Below are 16,227 nucleotides of genomic sequence, written 5' to 3' on the forward strand. Positions count from 1 at the left end.
TCAAAGAGATCGTGTCCAAGACAAGGCGGGAGTCCTGGTTTGCAGACATGGAAATGCTCCAAAGAATTGAAAATGGAGTCAAATTTTATACCATTAACAATGTTCTCAGATCCCTCTGACAGGATGTCCACACTTCTCCTATAGTTTTCTGGTGTCCTTGGTGGGCCTAGCTTCGTAGGATCACTGGCAAATTCATCTCGGGTTATAGTACAATACCTACAGAAATGTTTGCTTTTACTAAAATTTTCTGTAAAGCCTCCAAGTGAATGCGAACCCAGGTTGTCACCGGCAATTGCCAGTACAACCCCTTTCAGTGTCTCACCTGACTTCAAAGTTATGCCAGATTGCTCAATGTCTTTCAAATCCTTTACAAGGGAGGAGAACACTTTCTCATGTCCAAAATATTGGTAATCAGACTCCCTGCAAAGCAAGACTAGCTGCACAGGATCAGTGCATGACCTGTTATAAGGTAATATCTCACCAAGTGTCATGTACACAGCTATTTGCTTGTGTTTCTTTCTTCCTGATCCTAAAGGATTCACAACCTCAAAAGCATCTTGATACAAGATAATTGAAAGTGAGGAAGGCAACTCTTCCAAGAGGGTGTTTTGTTTAACGTTTTTACCATCCCTCACATCCTCAAGCACATTTGCATCTTCTGGGGGGTGTAGTTTTGATGCACTATATTGCTCCCTCACTGATGGCAGGCTCAACAGGGCTGTTAGTGTTTCTTTAACTGGGACATACTGGTAAAACTGCTCTTTACCAGAGGCATCAAAACCAAGACGGACCTGTTTAGGCTCAACATAGCTGAAGTTTCTCTTAAAATACGTTTTACGGGTTGAATCTGATCTGAATATGCCCTCATTATACATTTTCAATAAGTTTTCTTTTGACAATCCATCTATAATACTGGAAACTTTTTCATCTGGAATTTCAAGCTTTGCCAACTCTTCCCTAAGTCCACTGAACATTTGGGACATTGCATTTGTGCAGATGTCTTGGAACTCCTCTATCAGAGTGGATATTGTGGACGCAGGTAAAAGCATCTTTGCTTGCATCCTCAAGTAAAAAAGAGCCAAATTAGTGAGAAACAGATTTCTGTCTTTCTCTCCATCACCTGCATCTGGGGAGAAAACAGTCTCTGTCATGTCAGTTTCCATATCATCATCACAACCATGCATTCCTGTGGTATCAGTGCTCATCCTGCCCTTTGCGCTTTCTACCAACTCTTTTGCATGTTTCCTGCTGATGTGTGATGTGAATGATGATCGGATACTAAACTGCTTTTGACAGCTACTGAATGGACAAACTATCTTTTTCCCATCCCCCATGTGCATCTTTAAATGCCCACACACACTGGAAAATTGTGAACTTTTAAAAGTGCACCCTTCAACTTGACATTCCTCAACAAAACACTTACTGGGTCTGACGATGGGTTTGCGTTTTAAGTGGTTGCGGTACATGTGTGTACGCAAGGCAGACCAAGTTTTGAGACTTAAAGGACACGTCCCGCATGGAAACCTGTAGTTTGCATGGTTTCTGTGCACTTTCGCATGGTTTACATATTTTGGTATATTTTCCGCAGAAAAGCCACACTGTCTGCACTTGAACATTTTTAAACTGTTTGTTTTGTACTACCGTCCCTATTTCTATCTCAATTCCTTGATACTCACCATTTCCAGCGTCAGCAAAGACAATTCGTTTTCAGCCGGCAGTTATTCCCCTTCCTCCCACCTACCAGGACAACGGCTGTTTGAAAAATGTTCCTCTGAAAAGAAAAGAAAAAAACAGGCGAGATGAAAGCAGCTTTTTTGTTTCGCAGGAGCAACGGTCGATTGTTAAACCCTGACTTCCCGACTTTATTTCCAACGTCAAAGTAGCTTATAGCATAAGTAAGACTTTGTACCATGAAAAACAATTTATAAAACGGACATTTTCATGAATGTACATGTAAAAGAAACATTTTCAATATGTATTAAGTTGATATGCTGGTCTATATAAACACATTTGAAGCTAAGTGGTGAGCTCCCGACAATGTCAGCTCAGCTACAGGCAACGTTGCTAACAGAAGTTAACGTTAGCTCATATCAAAACGTGTCGCCGTCAAAATGTAGCTGCTACTCAAGTTAATTTTTCTATTTTCAGCCGATTTTAAAATGAATATGATTGCTGATGAGACTGATTAGTTGCTAACGTTGATGACTAAACTTGACTCACCGAGCTAGCTACACATTCATGCTATCTGGTCTGGTCTAGCTTCTCTTCACACGCAGGCACAGGCAGTACTAAAAAGGCGGAGATGACATTGAACGTCTCTGGGACAATAAAAAAAAGAAGTAATGCACAACACTAATCAAATAAATTTTTATGCAGTCTATGGTGAACATCGGCTGCTTTTTCTCTTACCAGCTCTGCCTTTGTGGCTTCCCTCTTCTTGCCGCTAGAAATTACTGTAGTATGATCCACAGGAACAAGATTATTTACTGTAGAATTAAAAAATTACCATGATGCTTTGTGGAACTACAGCAACATACTGAAAACAGATTTTACAGTAAGGATCTTTCCTTTTTACAGTAATAATGCTGTGAAATCTACAGCAACATGCTGCAAACAGACTTTACAGTAATTATTTTCCATAATACAGCAATATTGCTGTGAAAACTACAGACTTTTGTTACAGTGAGTATAATTTGATTTGTTTTAGCATAAATTTATATACTGTGTTGTAAGGGAGGCCTCCTGCCATTTTCCTGTTATCAACAAAAAAAAAAAGCCCTCCGTCGTGAATCAAAATCACCCCCACATCTGCTTAGTTAAAGAGACACAGAGCTCCAACAACAATTTACACTAAAAATCCCTTTAGATTGAGAAACAAGTTGGCAAATACACATTGTGAGGCATTACAAAAAATGAAGAACCGGCACATAACATCCATATTGAAATAAACACCTTAATGCATGTAATAAAACATGGACTTTGCTGTGGATTAGGAGATTTTATTTTCCTTTTTTCACTACTGTGGATATATTCTTTCTTGTTAGTTTCCTTCCTTCTTCTTACAGATCCTGTTAACTAGACAGGGAGTTTTTGAAGTAAAGAAAAAAAAGTGCTGTTCAGAAGCTAATTTCCCAAAATACAAATAAGCAGGATTTCAAAGATGGCTTCAAAGACTAAAAATGACAAAGTTAACTTTCCCTGTTTTGCTGTTTTGCTCAGATAAAGACTGTGGAATTTTTGATGACAGAAATGTCTCCAAATTATATATTAATTTTGTCCAAAGTATGCTAAAGTATGCTAATTTGTTTTGCTGTCTTTGCTTTTTTTTTTCTTTTCTTTTTAAACTGTTTCCATGTGCCAGTGCAAAGCTGACTTTCAGTTTCCATCCTACTGGTCCTATTGTACAAAGTTGTCATTATTTCATCATAAAAGGGAGGATATCATATATCTGGCTATGAAATAAAGTCAGTTACTATTAGCTGATGAAATCCTGACATACAATCTTGTGCTAATCAATTTTAGTGTTTAGCTAATTTATACATAAATGGTGACTGTTTTGGAATAAAATGTCCATATCACGTTTAGAAATAATTTTCAGTATTTAAATTTATTTATAGAAATGCATGCTGTAAGAAAATCAACTTCTCGTGTTTCTGCCCAGGCTTTAGCCTTAATGAACAAGGCTCGAAGTGTAAGGACCTAAAAAATGCTTCTCTTCCCGGACTAACATGTGCTATCCTTATGAAAGGTGTTTTTCATATTTATTTTATTTTTTTCCTGTATTACTTGGACATGTTTCTACGAGTATTCACACACATCCCTGCATGTGTTAAAAACACTAGGACATTTATCAGTTTGTTTTCTGTGTTCACCGCCCTGTACAGTGACCAACTGTGATGTCAAATTAACACCATGAAATAAAAAAAAATATATAAAATAACACATATGAGAAGAGTGACACCCTCTTATGACCTTTAAGAAACACTCATTATTTTTACGGTTGATGCTTGAGATAACATCATGGTTTTTGCACTGATAAGAAACTTGATTTGTTGTGTATAAAAAAAAAAAAAAGAAAGTGATTTTTGCTCAGCTTCCATTTATTTGATCCACCCAATGGAAAAAAGAGACTTGATGGTGGTTTTTTCTGTTTACTATTTTTATTGTACTTTTAGGTTAATTCAATAAAATGAATTCAGAGTAATCTGAAATAATTTGCCACATGGGCATGTTTCATTCTCTATGTTTTGTTCTCTCATTGCCAATTTGTTCCTGCTTCTCTTTTGGTTTGTTTGTGGGACGGTTGAGCAGAGTGTCTGTGATAACTGCCATTAGCATGCCACTAGCCGGGTGTTAATATGCAGTTTCTCTGGGATGCCATTCTGCACTGTGTTATTACCTCTGTTCAGATGTCACTGAAAGGGTCGGCCTGTGTGTGTGTCTGTGTTTGTGCGGTTTTACAGCCTCAATCTCTCTTTCGGACCCTCTTATTTTTCCTCTTTCTGCCCACCTCTCCCATGCCAGCATGGCATTTATATTCTTTATTTAATGCGGTTTAAAAAAAAAAAAAATGTCTTTCTGGTCTCCTATCATTTTTAGCTAATTTCACACAGTTTTTCAGCTTCCATTCCTGCATTCTCTCTTCTCCCCATTGTGCTCATGCAAGTGTAAATTCTGTCTTGTGGAGCTGTCTCTGCCTTTATTGTATTTAACAAACCTTCATGTCCACATGTGTTTCAACATATCTGTTGTTTTTGGACGTGCTGTTTACATTTTATATGTGTACTGTACATCTGGTCTTTATCCACATCATCATATGCAGCTGAGGCGTCGGTCTATGCTGTGTCGTTATCTGTGCCAATCTGCTCCCTAATTACGTGAACAGACAGGGAGAGGTCCAAGCTGCATTTGGCCAGTCCATTTCATGCAGATTTGTTTCCCCGTCATTTAGCAGCTGAAGCACATAACACATCTGCAAAAATGAGAGGAGAGTGTTAGCTTAGGGAAAAACCCATAAAGGTAGTAACATTACAGTGGTGTGTGAAAAATGAGCACACATGATGGATTTTATTTATTTGTTTGATCAATACATTTACATGTTTGCTCAGACAATCAAATGATTGTTGAACAGGACTCTAGGACTGTTGAACAAATGCTTATTGAGCTTTCAGTCACTTATGCTGCTTCCAAAGGAGATGGACAGAGAAACAAACATTTTTAACCTTGAAAGCCTGTTTTGTAGGTATTTTATGAATTAGCTTTGCATAGCATATTTGTTTATACTGTAATTTATTATGAGACATCACTGTATTCTTATACCAAGCTTGTTAAATACTAACGTTTTGTCACGGACCTTGTGTTACAGCTCAACTGAATCACATCAAAAAAGGATGAAACAAGACTCTGGCTTGCAGCTGAACATCAAATTTAGAGACTTTGTGAACATGTTACAGGGAAACTTTTACTTTCAACTTTTCTTCTTTTTTTCTTACGACACACCTTTCACACCAAACTAGTGGGGAACAGCACACAGTTCAAATGCATCATGGGTAATGAAATTTTCATATTAACACATGAATCGGAGCATATTCAACTTGTCTCAAAGTCTAAAATTAATTCTTATATTGACAAATGTTTAGTTATCAATACTAATGTAAACCATTTCTTCTTCAAATAAGTCACAACACCTTATGCATCTATTTTCAGCACTCTGGGTAGAACTTGATTGTCACCTTTTGACAGACGTCTTACTGACAGACTGCTTATTGCTAGTAACCTTCTGTTTTGTCACTGGCAAAAACCAACAAAAATTCTCCTCAGTAAGAAAAAGGGCCTGGCTTAGTAGGTCAGCAATGGCAAACAACAGGACTTATTTTCAAGTTTGATCTTAAATCTGCTATTTTCTCTCTTTTATGCCCCATCTTTTTGTTGTAACTTTGTCTTTATGTTTTCATCCTTCAATTTAACCCCAATTCTGTATTATGTCAGGAATTAAAAAAAATAAAAGGGCTATGGTACCAGCTCATGAAACTTAACACTTGTATATAAAACAGCTTTATAGCCCAACATGGAATTTGAATTGTGAGACAATGCAATAATAATAATAATAATAATAATAATAATAATAATAATCACTGAAATATCAAAAGTGGGCTCTGGAAAGAGGGATTTTCATTTGCTGCACTGTGCAATGAACTGTCATTGTTAAGATTACTGATTAAGTTATTTCCCCTTATATGTAGGTGTAAGGCGGCTCACAAACATGGGACAAGTGCAGTGATAAGATAAACTGTGCTGATGTGAATATAAAACTTAAATAGTTTTTCATTCACCTAAATAAGTCCCCCGTTAAATGAAGGGTGTTGGTAAAACCTAAAGCTGTACATCAGATAATGGACCTTGTCCTCAGAAAAAATAATGACTTGTGGTTTTATGTTTTTTCAAAAGCTTACTAACAGTTGCTGTTGTCTTCAGTTTGTTCTTGCATCAATTTCCATGAAGACATTTGCATGGATCAAATGCAAGCAATGGGATTACTCTGCTCTCAGATGATTTAAATATATATTTTTTTTCCTCTGCTCCACCTTGCTTTCTCCTTTCCTCTTTTACAATTGATGGGGATGAATTTCAGGGTGTATTCAGATACAGATTATAGACTACAGGTTCACTCCCAAGCTTATATTTACCCATAGCCTTCTTGGGACTTACGCACCATACTTCAAAAGTAATCTGGCACTGGACATGGATCAACTACACTTACTGTCCCAGGGCTTAAATTAGGAACTAAACAAGGAAGGTATATGGTGACATAAAAGTTTCTGACACAGCTTCATCTACTTTCAAAGTGCTTGGAGAGAAATACTGTAAGTCAGACATGAAGCATGTGCTTGTGCTTTGTTTTTTTTTTTTTTTTTTTTATATTGCACCACTGATGCTATAGGGAGGACAAAAAAAAAAAAAAAAAAAAGAATAGAAACAAATGCCAGCTAATCTCCGTACCAGACACACAGAGCACAAAGGCCCATCTTGACTTTGGGTGCCATCCAGGTAATCTCTCCCTCTTTGTCCTTTCTCCCTCCATCTTTTACACTCGCTCAGCACGTCAGGCCTGATGTAAGAGGAAACGTTGTAGAGGGCAGAGGCAGCACAAACAATAGGAGATGCACAAACACCCCTAATTTAATCTTACAACAGATGGCAAAATGTAACCTATGGCCCGGACAGATTGCTGTTTTGGTAAAAAAAAACCTTCCAGCAGTTCCCAGAAAAGCAAGAGAAGCAGACGGATGATGTGGGGAGGAACTAAAATGATGGAGACTGGAATACAAAGATGGTAGCGAAGCTCCACATGCATGTCTAAGAAGAAACAAAAAGTGGAGTTCATTTTTAGAAAAAAAAAAAAAAAAAAGAAAGAAAAAAAAAAATGAAAGAATGACCTGAGAGCAATTTGATCTGATTAGTAAGTTAAACCTGGCAGATTTAAATACGATCAACAAACTAAACCTCTCAGGGTCAAACGGGAACAAGCAAAAACTCAGGAGAGAGACGTCAAAAACCATGAAAGGCCAATTAAGAGGAGAATCAGAATGGTGATGAGGAGTGTGAAGTGAGATGAGACGAATAGCGGGAAAACAACTCAGAGCTGGATAATAATTACCAGCGAGCTTCTCTGATCACTTGTCATCTGTGATGCAGATGATAGAACAAGTTGAATGAGTTTTAATTAGACATGCTGTTTGGAGGGCTAGCCTTCCTTAACCTGCATCTTTGCTTTGTTTGGATAATCTGACACAGTTCTTGTTTCACTCCAGAGTAGAAAAAGAGCACAAACAAGAAAAATAAAATAATTGCATGAAAGTGAATGCAGAACTTTTTTGTACTAATTTTGACCTGAAACATTATTCAAATGAAGTGATGACATATTTTGAAGGGAAACATAACATAAAATTAATTGAATTAAATATGTTCAAACATACTAAAACAATAACACACTCAATGGAAGTTTTACTTAAAATATTAGTTGATCAGGTGGATGCAGAAACACTTCTTTTTTAATAAGACAATTGTTGAAGATGAATGGAATTGGCAATGATTCAGACACAGTTGACTAGATTAATAAAATACGCTTAGATACATATCTGGGAAGAATAGAAAGTTTAATATATCCAAGATAAAATAAACTGTGGCGCTTGTAAAATACAAGGTGTGGTAATAAGTTGAGCCATCCTGCAAAACTGAGGAAATAGGTATGCATTAACAAACAGCTAACCAACAGAAAAATAAATAAATGGATAAACAAAAATACAAAGAAAAAAATAAACGTGATGCTGTGTGGTCTGGAAAAATAATAATCCAGGTATCCAGCTAAGATTTAGTCTATTTTTACATTGCAATTATATCACCAATAGGCAAGGAGCTCAAAATTAGTTCAGTCTGATCGCTTTGGGGTTGCCGTGGTGATAATATGTCAAAAAGAAGATTGATATTTTAATTCCAAGAATTCAAGAATTTGAAAGGTCTTGGGGAGAACCCTGAACAGCGTATTTCCCTCTATGTGTTCATAGGGTTTGACTGTATGTATGATAAAGAAAAAAGTGCAGAGATTAAAAATAAAAAGAAACACTGCAAAGACACATAAAATACAATAACCAAGTACACATCAGCAATGAAATATTAATGGATTTATTAACCTGTTAAAATGTTATAAATAAACTCTGACCTCTGCACTGATGTCTGGAGAAGTGTGTGTGGGAGTATTCAGGCAGTGTGAAATGGATACACTTCATTATGTAGATAAAGTAAGCATAAATAAGTCATTACACAAGTTTATTAATCTCCAAAGAATCAATTCAGTTTAAGAAGACCATGCATATATTAATAAACAAGCCAGACAGAAACATGTCAGACACCATGAGGGGCACATTTAAGGCTGTGAACAGACAACCATGTGATCATTTCAACTGGAGGACTTGTTGATTAAATTCCACCCTCAAAATATACACAGGTAAAGTGTCACTGCATTTATTTTCCCAGCCATTGCTGTTGTCAGGTAAGTTTTTAAACAAGCTGAAACCATCACGCTCACAGCCACCAGACACCACTGACAAAAAAAAACTAATCCCACCTGCACAAAGACAGGACTTGCTACTCTATCACTGTCTCAATCTGTGTGGTTGTGTTAGTATGTAACTTTATTGTTCTAAACCATTAACTGACACATCAGTTAAAACACTAAAGTCAAACACCAACAACTACGTAATCAAGGCAGTGGCATATTAGATACTCCGTCCTCTGTAAGGCAAAATCACAGTTTTTTGTTGGAGTTTGGTATAATACCACAATCTAAGGCTATGGCCACTGTGCTTTACGTTTCTTTCCAGCAACAGATATAATGTAATGATTTTTCTCAAACAGCCAGCCAACTAGAAGCTGAACTGTATGCAGTAATCTAAACACATGTAAATTGAAGCTGCACAGGACTGCTTGTGCTAATGAAGTGGTGTCTAGCTGTGGGAGGACATTAGTACCTCTGGCACTGTTTTGTGCATTGAGAGAGGCTTTAATCTGCTTCTCCAGGGTACACAAGACCCACCAGAGTGTGTTTAACAGGTCGGCCTCCAACACCTGCCTCCATAACATGTTTTGCTTGTTGATTTGTGCTATCTCAACACTCTGGTATTGAACGGGTCCTGAGGGGGTTTGTCAGAACCTGAGAAAACCGAGAGGGAGGGAAGTCATTCTGAATGATAACAACCCAGTAATTTCTGTGATAAAGTAGCATGTGTTTTTTTGTTAATTGAATTCCAAGTTGCTGTAAGCAACTTTGAAAAAGGTTAAATTGGCTTGGCTAAACTGTGGCAGGAGTAACGTTCATTGGCGTGGTGGACAATACGTGAAGCCTGCTCATTGTTGAAAGTCCTCCAGAGATTTTTTTGTGGGGATCCATTTGACTTTGATAACTTCAGCGGATTGCTATGTTTTAAGGAGACATACAGAAATTAAATTAGAGCTATTAATATTCACAAACGCAAGCTTCTGTCCCAATTAAGAAGACATACAGGAAACCATTTTCTTACTAATTAGAGGGCATTAAAGGTTCATTCTTTGAGAAATGATGTTATTTTCCTTTTTTCTCCCAATTTCCTCTGCAACTTAGATTTCATCGGTTTTTAAATAGATGAAAACGTATGCAAATTATATCTGTGTCTCCCAAAAGACTATCATTTACAAAGGCTCTGGGAATTCAAACTTTCCAATATGAGACTGTATTGTATTTAGAGGGAGTTTGCATCCTTGCCAAGAAACCTTGAGTTAACTCCGTGTTTACTTCCAAGCATCCTTCATCAAGACACCGACTTCCTGCAGGATAAAAATCTACCAGCCTGTCTTCGGAGGTTGTGGCTTTACTAACATATGTTCTCTTCGTAATAATTAAACTGTTGCAAAATTTAGAAAGATACTCAAAGCTCTGGGCTTCAGTGGGTGTTGTAGTATCACACAAGGCCCAGTCAAACAAAAGGAAACACGCTATATAGTTTGAAAAAAAGACAAGTTAAATCAAAATGACAGTCATGCAAAATCTTGCAAACAGAACTGTGACCTGACAGAAGCATCTTCAGCTTCTGGTCTGAGAAATTACTTTTATTACTTGGACTATTGACATCAGCTCACAAATAGCTCTGCAGCTGATCGCATGTCCACGCTGGATCATTCAAAAATATTCATGATTGATGACTTTATTTTTAGCCAATATGGTTGTCACATGTTTCACTAACAACTAGCTGTATTCAGAGAAATAGATGACTTTTGTTAAAGGTGATGCAGCAAGTCTAAACACATAAATCATTTCGGGGGGGAGTGTGTGTGTGTGTGGAGGGGGGGGTGTTCAATATCTATCATAAGCAGTGCAGATTTGATCATTTCCAAATTCTCTCTTGCACAGCATTTTTACAAAGAATCTTATCCCAGCATCACATCAGCTCAAGCTTAAAAAAGTAGCTTTCATGAACACAGAGATGCCGCAGGGGTGAAAGGGAGATAACCAAAATGAAATGGCAAGGCATGGTGAGGCGTCCTTTATGTTTCATGTGGCCCTCAGCTGTTTTAAGTTCACCCTCTGGGCTTGACTTCCAAACACTGACAGCAAGCTCCAAAGATTTGTGTCAAAACTTTCAGCTGGAGCTGAGAAATTTCACACTGCTTTCACCACTTTGCATTTTTCAGAGCAGGTGTATGTGTATGCGTGTGTGTGTGTGTGTGTGTGTGTGTGTGTGTGTGTGTTTGCTGAACTCACAAACTGGTAAGAATTACAATTTGTTTATTATTCTTTTCTAATTTTTTTTCTCTTTTTCCATTCCCAGGATAAGGACACGTAAGTGCACTTTGTAGAAAAAAATGCACAATTTGCAAATCAGAAGCAATTTTGTGACGACTAATGACACCACTGATACAACAAAGAGAGGAAAAACAAGGCCAGTGGAGCTAAAATGAAGAAAAATATCCCCCAAGGCCACCTTATATTACCTTTAGCAGTTGTAAAATGAGAGTGTAAATGTGAAGGTGGAAGGTTATTGCAGTATTTATTTTTCATGGCTTCAAAAATTTTACATTTTTTGGTATAATCCTTTGTGAATCAAACCTTTAACTGCATTATTGCAGGTCAGAAGATAAAGTTGTCCTAAAACGACCCAGCAATTTCCCCCATGAAGCTAATAAAAATCGTTCAATTTTTTGAGAAAATTCAATTATATTTTAAGTTAGTGAACAAAATTCAAATGAAGACCTTACTCCTTTTATTAAATATTATATATATATCTGGCATTCAAATACAAAAGTAGAATAACTGCTGTCATAGTTCTTCACTTAAAAAGCAACATCTACGGGTAGCAATCTAGCTAGCTCAAAAATCAATAATTGGGAGGTGCAGTTTGCCAGAACTATGTAAATAACCTCATCCTTTCTATGTCTTTCTATGTCCTGTCAGTCACATCTCAGCAAAGAATGGATACCAGATGGATAAATATTAAGCATGCAATAGCAAACATACAAAAACAAAAGATGCATTTCCCTTTTTCCTATACACAAACTATAAAAGAAGAATTCTTCTAACTGTACATACATTATTGTTATTTAATCATGATGCACCCTGGTAAAAATGGAAAATAACAAAATAGTATACATCATAAAACAAACAGCATTGTATGATTTTTTTTCTTTCTTTTTTTTGTCATTAGTTTTTGTTAAATACTCTAACTTAATTGTGGGTACTATAAATAACTGTAGGCACGCATGACAATCCCGCATAATGATTATGGAAGACCTCACAAGTGAGGATTTAAAAAGAAATACCAGATTATTTCCTGGAACAAGATGATAGTGAATTTATGTGTTGCTTAAGGCTATTGAAGACTGTTTAAAACATCAACCAACATTTAATGCTCTTTTTGCACATGTGTTTTCCTCTTTAATGCCATAATTAAAGTCTTGGCTATGTGACCCATCTTCAGACTTTGCATTTGATGGATCTCTGCCCACAGCTCTGATGCCATCCTCTGTGAGTCGTTGTGAGTGGTAACCTCTAACTGAAGCTTCTAATTTTCTTTTAATTGATTTTCGTTGATTTATTTACTTTTACAGGTATTTCAGATTTTATAGATCCAGAGAAATTGTTTCCATTTGTCAGATTTTTTAAAATTCTCCTCAGTTTCATTCACATACCTGTTCAGCTGTTGTGCAAATTATGTTTTCATAATAAAAATGTCCACATTCAGTCCATTAATGGCTGATGGAAGAAGGAATGATGCGTGTGTACATAGACTTAGATTTTAAATTTGGGATTTTTTAATAATCTGGGGAAAGGAATGCCTTATATCTCTCTAAGTTTAAGCCATGCCCCAAATCTCTCCAGTACCTCTCCAAATTCTATTAACTGCCTTTTCGTTCACCCCTGTGAAAGAGAAAAAAAACATACTTTAGCATTTTAAGGAGAATAAAACCTTTTTCTACTATTCAAACTACAGTAGATAATTTTGCCTGCAATTCAGCGACAATAAATGAGCGATTTGCATCATTAGGCACTGAAATAACTTGGCATGAATGCAAATGTGCTCTCCAGTACTGAAGCAAGAAATCAAAAACATTGCAATACAAGGTAGCTGCACTGTGTAATGACAACACTTTATATGAAGACTGTACGCAACATTTTAACTAACTACTGTGCAGGCGTGCCTGGCTGAATGTGCTACTGTTGTGGAAATAAAGGGAGGACTGGTTTCAGTGACTGTTTTATAACCACAATAAAGTGATATTCTGAGAAGGAAACAGCTAAACAAACCAGCACAAGACATAAAACAGATGTAACTGAGCCTGCCTTAGAAAACTGGCTTGGTGTGACAGTGATTATTTTGGTTATATGAGCAACTGAAGTTCACCATGTTGATAATTGTACAATCTCCTTTCACACATAGTGAAGGGAAAACATCCTTTGGCTTTTCTCCATCACCTGCAACATCCAATATTTACAGACTACCCACTCAGCTGCTGAAAATCAAAGCGTCCAACCTCAGTTTAGTTTATTTGCTTTACACAATCACGGCTGTTTATGCAGTCTGAGAGGTTATCTGAGCCGAGGTTAGTGCGACATCAAGGCACCTAACATGACTGCGGTGACATGGCAGCCATCCTGATGCCCCTCTTTTCTTCTCGCCTGCTAATATCCTGTGAAATCCAGCAAACTTAATTTGAGGGAAAGGAGCTGAACCTGAACTAAGCGGATTGAATTAATAAATGTATTTTCCATTTAACGGTTTGATTTCTCCAAAGCCTGTTTACAGCCACCGAATGATCTGCCTTTAAGTAAGGCGCACGCTCAAATCTGCTTACAGTTGCCTAAATCTATTATCTGCGCTCCACCTTATGGCGAGTCACTGACTCTGTGTCTAATGGGAGAGTGTGTGTGTGTGTGTTTGTTTGTAGGGAAAGGCATATATGGATGCATGTGTGATGCCATGATGCACTGGTATGGCCATGCAAATCTCAGGTTAACAGCTCAGCAAATATGTTTTTTGTGACAAAACCCATGTAAAATTGAGTTCATCATTCAGCAGATTAAAAGCATCTGGGAAATCCTTCAGGTCATTCAGTCTTTAATTGAACTGAAATTTATTGCATCAATGTAGAAAATAAAAATCCCTGGACTCCAATTTTCAGGCAATGCTTCCATTGGATGATTCTCATTGTTTTAAGCTTGTGAAAGATTTTCAACACAATTAAACACACCAAGTGTATGCCTTCATAGGTGCAGAGCTGCTAGTGTGCATATGGCTTTGTGATGAATGGAAGGAAAGAAAATGAAAGAAAAGCCTGAAGCCTGTTGTTTACAATACTAAATACACTGCTGCAAGGAATGGCAATCATCATGTGACCAATTGCGGCTCAATGGGGCAGTAATACAAGTAAAAGGATGGCAGCAAAAAGACACTTTCATTTCACTGCAAGTTAGAAAAAAACAAAACAAAACAAGATGCTTTCTAATTTAAGATGAGTTTAATGCAAAAGTTTGACATCATAGTACACTTGAGCTGCAGAACATGTCTATGAGTACTTTAATGGGGAGGTTTCATTGTGATGTCATCTTAAATCATAACTTGGTGACAACACAGAAATAAATCTATGATCAATACATTATTGACATAAATGATTGAATTTAAATTTAAGCATGAAAAAGCATGCTTTTTTTAATTTTACATATGGAAAGTCAACACTTATAGATGGTAATAATATTTATGTTGGTGGTAGAAACACTGTGATGGAGAACATCTTTTTGCATTTGCAATGTAAAAATATTTTGCATCTGTAAATTAATGTTTGCAAATAATTTTGTATTTTTTTTTTTTTTATATAGTAAATCAAGTTTTGTCATCCTGCACCAAAAATAATTCAAGTTTGCGAATGTGTAGAAAAGGATTTGTATAGTTGTAAAAAAGATTTGTATTTGTGGGAGAAAAAAAAAAAACAATCCTGCAAGATTCTAAAGTTGCAGTTGTGGATTGTGTCCCTGTTGTTTTACTTTTATTTGACTAATCAAACAGTTCAATCAGAAAGCAGACAGTTTTACTGTCCTTCTGCACTGCTGCCAGTTCTTAAAGGGGAAGCTTTTCTTTTGTATTTCCAGTCTGGTGGCAGGGTGCATACATCACTCGTATGTATTGCGTTATTCACATCACTCCTCTTTTCTTATCGAGTTACCTTCACCTGTCCAGTCGCAGAGCCCCCTACTGGAAAGAAACACATTTTCTTATTCAATCCTAAGTCTATGAGTCCTTTAAATTTATAGAAGTGTAAACACAACATTATTATCTATTATTATCTGCTATTATTATACTTGCATAAATTATATTTTTGTATTTTCAAGCCAGTGATTTCTACCTGTAAGTGTTGTTGAGGCAGGGGTGCTCAGAAAAAAAGTCCATTGGAGGCTTTTTATGTGTTTTCATTCTCTTAGGTAATTGAAATTGCATGGTCCAAAGCCTCTTTTAATATTAAGTTAAAGAGCTCTGGATTCTGTAACTTTTCTCAAAAAATAATAATTAAAAAAAGGGTAATTTGGCATAGTGCCTTAATTCAGCTTGATTAATTTTTCTTAGGTGAATGGGGACGAGAGATGAAGGCTGAGTACATCAAATCATACTCCTTGCGTGTTCCTATTATAATTCATGATGAGCATAATTAACTTATGACTCCTCCAATGAATCAGTTAAAGGCTGGGTCATGACATTAAGGGAGAAACAGAATATTTTGGTGGGAAAAGTTTGACATGGGTGGATCTTATCAAAGACAGGAAATGAGAGGATAGTGGCAGCTTTGCAAATTGAATAGAAAGCATGAGCCTCACAACACTTGCAGTAGACTTAAAATGAATATCACCTCACCTCTGGATTTCCACAACCTGAGGCAGAGAAAGCTAACCATGATGGGTTGTATGAACGAGCAAAAAGTCTGCTTTGGTGATGAAGCTGTGGAGCAAAATGAGCACATTTAACCGCTGACAGTTCAACTCACCACATAGCTGTCAACAGGAAGGCTGCAAAACCCTATCCAAGCTCAAATCTGACCTATCTGTGACATTTTCAGGCATATTCCTGTTTTGCAGAGATCATTCTCTTGTGGGTTCTTTGTCAGCATGCAGGCATGCAATCAGGTTTGTTGTGTTCTCAGACATGAACATGT

This window comes from Melanotaenia boesemani, chromosome 5 (assembly GCF_017639745.1).
Source record: "Melanotaenia boesemani isolate fMelBoe1 chromosome 5, fMelBoe1.pri, whole genome shotgun sequence".
Lineage (NCBI taxonomy): Eukaryota > Metazoa > Chordata > Actinopteri > Atheriniformes > Melanotaeniidae > Melanotaenia > Melanotaenia boesemani.